This window comes from Lepus europaeus, chromosome 23 (assembly GCF_033115175.1).
Source record: "Lepus europaeus isolate LE1 chromosome 23, mLepTim1.pri, whole genome shotgun sequence".
NCBI classification, from domain to species: Eukaryota; Metazoa; Chordata; class Mammalia; order Lagomorpha; family Leporidae; genus Lepus; species Lepus europaeus.
Window position 1 is genome coordinate 24,459,041 of NC_084849.1, and position 5,807 is coordinate 24,464,847.

The following is a 5,807-nucleotide window of genomic DNA, read 5'->3' on the forward strand; positions in this document are numbered from 1 at the left end:
GCGCCGGCACACCGGGTTCTAGTCCCGGTAGGGGCACCGATCCTGTCCCGGTTGCCCCTCTTCCAGGCCAGCTCTCTGCTGTGGCCAGGGAGTGCAGTGGAGGATAGCCCAAGTGTTTGGGCTCTGCACCCCATGGGAGACCAGGAGAAGCACCTGGCTCCTGCCATCGGAACAGCGCGGTGCGCCGGCCGCAGCGCGCTACCGCGGCGGCCATTGGAGGGTGAACCAACGGCAAAAGGAAGACCTTTCTCTCTGTCTCTCTCTCTCACTGTCCACTCTGCCTGTCAAAAAAAAAAAAAAAAAAAAAAAACTTTTTTTAGGGGTGGGCATTGTGGCACTGAGAGTCAGATCCCAGTACTCCAATGTGGGATGTGGCATCCTAACCAACCAATGTCTTAACCACTAGGCAAAATGCCGGCCCCTAAACATTTTTTCAGAGGTATAACTTACCATAAAATAAATTCTTTAGGTTTCAGGTGTACAATTTGATGAGTTTTGACTTGTGTATATAACCATTGAACTAGCACCATAATGAAGACTTGAAGATAATTAATTTGAGGCACCGCTATGGTGTAGCAGGTAAAGCCTCTGCCAGTGGTGCCAGCCTCCCATATGGGTGCCGGTTCTATTCCTGGCTGCTCCACTTCTGGTCCAGCTTCCCTAATGTGCCTGGGAAAGCAGCAGAAGATGGCTCAAATGTTTGGGCCCCTGCCATCCATGTGGGAGACTCAGAAGAAGCTCCTGGCTTTGGACTGGCCCAGCTCTGGCCATTGTGGCCATTTTGGGACCTCTCTCTCTCTCTCTCTGTCTCTTCCTCTCTCTGTTAACTCTACCTTTCAAATAAATAAATAAACCTTAAAAAAAAAAAGATGATTAATCATCCACATCCCTTCCTGTTCTTTAAAATTGGAGTCAACTGAACCGTAAAACCCTCTGAGCCTGATTACATAGGGGCCGCACTCAGCCTCGTGAGTAAGACAATCAGGAAACCTGAGTCCCACAGCGGCTGTGCGATTTCGATGCTGGGCTCCTGCCCCTGACTCCAGTTTCCTGCTAAGGCAGACCCTGGGAAGCAGTGGTGACGGCTCAAGGACGTGGGTCCCTGCCGCCCACACGGGAGGCTCGGATTGAGTTGTCTGCTCCTTAACAGTTTTTGTCTCCTTTTGAAAATTTTCATTTGTTGAATGAACATTTTTGGGGCCAGTGCTGTAGAGTAACAGGTTGAATGGCTGCCTGCAATGCCAGCATCCCGTAAGGGCACAGGCTCAAATCCTGGCTGCTCCACTTCCAATCCAGCTCCCTGCTAGTACACCTGGGAGAGGCAGCGGAAGATGACCCAAGTGCCTGGGCCCCCGCACCCACATGGGAGGCCTGGATGAAGCTCCTGGCTCTTGGCTTCTGCCTGGCCCAGCCATGGCTGTTGCAGCCATTTGGGGAGTGAACCAGCTGATGGAAGATCTTTCTCTCTCTCTCTCCCTCTCCTTCTTTAAGTCTGCCTTCCAAGTAAATCTTTAAAAAATGATAAATAAAATAAATATTTTTTAAGAAGCTTGCTATAGCTACCCCTGTGCTAATTCTGGAGAGAGCTTCAAAAAGGTCATGGAATCTTTGCATTTTTAAAAAGATTTATTTTATTTATTTGAAAGACAGAGTTTCAGAGAGAGGTAGAGACAGAGAGAAAGGTCTTCCATCTGCTGGCTCACTCCCCAGATGGCCACAACGGCCAGGCTGTGCCGATCAGAAGCCAGAACCAGGAGCTTCTTCCAGGTCTCCCACGTGGGTGCAGGGGCCCAAGGACTTGGGCCATCTTCTACTGCTTTCCCAGGCCATAGCAGAGAGCTGGATCAGAAGTGGAGCAGCCAGGACTAGAACCAGCGCCCATATGGGATGCCAGTGCTTCAGGCCAGGGCGTTAACCCGCTGCGCCACAGCACCGGCCTCGAAACTTTGCATTTTTTAAAAACTTTTTGGACTGGTGCTGTGGCATAGAAGGTTAAGCCTCCATCTGCAGTGCTGGCATCCCCTGTGGGTGCTGGTTCAAGTCCTGGCTGCTCTGCTTCTGATCCAGCTCCCTGCTAACGCACCTGGGAAAGCAACAGAGGATGGTCTGTTTCCTTGGGCCCCTGCACCCATGTGGGAGACCTGGAAGAAGCATCAGGCTTCTTGTGTTGACCTGGCCCAGCCCTGGCTGCTGCGATCATCTGGAGAGTGAACCAAACGAACTCTCTCTCCTTCTCCATCTCTGCCTTTCAAATCAATCAATCAATCTTAAAAAATCTTTATTTGAGAGGCAGAGAGACAGAGAGCTCTCATTTCCTGGTTCATTCCCCAAATGCTGCGGACAGCCAGGGCTCGGGCAAGCTGGAGCTAGGAGCTGGGAGGCCATTCTGGGTCTCCCATATGTGTGGTGGGGTCCCAAGTATTGAGCCATCACTGGCTACATCCCAGGATCTGCATTAGCAGGAAGCTGGAGTGGAGTGCCGCTAAGATTTGAACGCATACACTTTAATATGGCGTGCAGGCATTGCAACTGCTCGGCCACACGCCTGCCCTCACACCCATGGGTTCAATCCTGGGTTGAGCCAGGCGGAAGCCAGGAGCCAGGAACTCCATCTGGGTCTCCCACATGGGTGGCGGGGGTCTAGTACCTGGGCCATCATCTGCTGCCTTCCCAGGCGCATTAGCATGAAGCTAATGGATTGAAAGAGTAGGTAGGACTGAAACCAGCATTGTGATACAGGATTCTGGTGCTGCAGGCAGTAGCTTAACCTGCTGCATGGCCATGCTGTCTCTTCCCCCACTCCCCGCACCCACACACATTGTGTGTGTGTGTGTGTGTTTTTAAGATTTATTGTATTTATTTGAAAGATAGAGCCACAGAGAGAGGTAGAGACAGAGAGAGAGGTCTTCCATCCACTGGTCCATTCCCCAGATGTCTGCAACGGCCGGAGTTGCACCGATCTGAAGCCAGGAGCCAGGAGCATCTTCGGGTCTCCCACCAGTGCAGGGCCCCAAGGACTTGGCCATTTCTGTTGCTTTCCCAGGCCATGGCAGAGAGTTGGATCTGAAGTGGAGCAGCTGGCACTTGAACGGGCACCTATATGGGATGCCTTCGCTTCAGGCCAGGGCATTAACCTGCTGTGCCACAGCGCCAGCCCCCACACATTGTGTTTTAATTCTATCTTTCCTTGAACTTTTCCAGTCTTCCTCACCTATGAGTGCTGGCCATCCTCCATGGCCTTGTGCTCTAACGGGGAGGGAGACAAGTCCCCAGAGGGATTGTGGTCCTCAGATGGGGAGAGAACCTGAGCGTGGGGGAGCCGGAGGCAGGGCCCCTACTTGACCTTGAGGGCCAAGAAATGACGAACAAATGTCAGAGAAAGCCCGAGTGTTTGAAGAAACGTGGTTATTTTTCAGCTTGTTGGAGTGGCCGGACAAGAGCTGAAGCATGTCTGTCTTTTCTTTTTAAGAGGTTTATTTATTTACTTGAAAGGCAGAGTTGGGAGAGGGAGGGGTGGGGGGAGGAGGAGGGGGAGAGGGAACTTCTATGTGCTGGTTCACTCCTTACATGGCTGCAATGGCCAGAGCTGGGCCAGGCTGAAGCCAGGAGCCGGGAGCTTCTTCCGAGTCTCTGACATGGGTGCAGGGGCCCAAGCACTTGGGCCATTGTTTCCTGCTTTCGGAGACAGATCACCAGGGAGCTAGATCGGAAGTAGAGCGGCCAGGACTCAAACTGGCTCCCATATGGGATGCTGGCACTGAAGGTGGTAGCTTGACTGGCTACGCCACAGCGCTGTCCCCTCCCCACTGCATCCCAACACTTCTTGAGGGCTTCGACAATATCTGGGTCTCCCTGTGCTCTGCCCTCCACCTTGTCACCGTGCCAGGCAGCAGCTGGAGCTCAGTACCTAGTAGGCACATGAATCAGATTGGGACCCAGGATCCTTGGGGAGAGGAATACTCCCCCTTGGCATCCTGCTGACCCTCCGGTGCTCCTATGGTGTGCCTGAGCGATGGTTAACTTAGCTGAAGGCCCGCCTACAACAGATTTGTGAAGGAGAGTCTGCCCACAGAGCAGTGATGCCCCGGATAGTGTCAGCCAATTAATTCCTGAATACTGCAAGTTGGGCGAGGCCTGCTGATTTGATCTTATCTGTCTTTAAAGGCTGATCTGCAATCAGTCCCATTGCAGCTGGACCTGCTTCCCTGTCCCACGACTAATGGTGGGGATCTAATGACCTCATCAACCTCTAATTTATTTATGATAAAGCTGAGGTTAAAGAGAAGGAGGTCCTTCAGGGACCTTCTGTGGAAGCTTTTCTTTCCCCATCTCCTCCCTTATGCCTGATAAAAACAAAAGAAATCAAATAACAAACAGACAAAAAAAAATCTTTTTTTTTTTTTTGTCTCTGGTAAGTTGGGATTGTTTTTATTTACGAATTTAAATAAAGAAACTTCCTTCCCAGAGCTGGGTGGAGGGCAGCTGTGTTGAGTTAGCCTGGGCTGTGGACTCCCAGTGGGTTAATCCATCTTTCATTCAGGACTCAATGCAAGCAAAGGAAGGACATTCAAAGCCAGCACACAGCTCCTGGGTGTCCTGGCTTCCTGTCCACAAGACCAGGCTTATCTAAGCCACCTGAGAATACTCAGTGCAGAAATATGTGGAAGAGGGGCTGGTGGTGTGGTACAGTGGGTTGAGCCGCATGCGAGGCCGGCATCCCATAGGGACTCCAGTTCGTGTCCTGGCCGCTCCACTTCTGATCCAGCTCCTTACCGATGGCCCCGGGGAAAGCAGCAGCGGGAGATGGTGCAAGTGTTCTTGGGCTCGTGCCACACCCATGGGAGCCGTGGATGAAGCTCCTGGCTACAGCCTGGCCCAGCCCTGGCTGTGGCGGCCATGTCCACGGGTGAAGCAGCAGGTGGAAGATCTCTCATCTCTCTTCCCCTCTGTCACTCCGCCTTTCTGCTAAATAAATAAGCAAATTAAAAAAAAAAAAGTGTGGAACATCCTTTTCATGTATCTCATGTCTCTGGTAAGAATTTGTGATGTATCCTTTTGGCTACAAACAAGGCAATTCCAGCCTTACATGCCTATGTTAAGTGCACAGGGATCTTTAAAAAATGCCATAAATGACATCCCTCCCTAGGCGCGGTTTTGCTAGGGTCCCCCCCCCCCCCCATTGACTGTGTTCGGGACAAGCAGTCAGATCCCAGGTCCAAGTCCTAATGGCTGCGGTCGTGTTTCAGAGCAGAGCGCTAACTCTTCACTACCCACGGGCGGTAACAGTTCGCAGTCGGGGCTTCTACAAGCTGCGCTGCAAGAACCGCTCGTCCGGGCGGGGGAAGACACCGGGAAAGTCTCAACGACGGCGAGACAGGTTGAAACGGGTCTCCACGCCGACTCCGGCAGCCCACGAGGCCGCAGGGCGTCGCCCGGCTGTGAGGAGCCCGGGGGGCCCGGGGTCTCAGGGCCTGCACGCGCCAGGCTGAAAGCGGGGCGTCCGCCCGAGCCTGCGTTCCGCCCCAGTGTGGGCGCCACAGGCGGCGGACGGCCATCGCACGCCGCGCGCGGAGCCACAGGCGGGCGGGGCGGGGCCGGGCTGCGCGCGACCCTCCGCTCGCTCGGGCTGGTACGGCCGGGGCGGCCTCTCTGGCCCGGGCTCCCGCCGGGCTCTATGACACCGCACTGGCTCGCGGGACGGGACGGGGCGGGGCCGCCGGCCGGGAGGTGGGAGGAGACCGCCTCACGCCGTACGTGGACCGGCTACGGACGCTCTCGCGAGAACGTAGAAAACGCCGCGCCTGCGC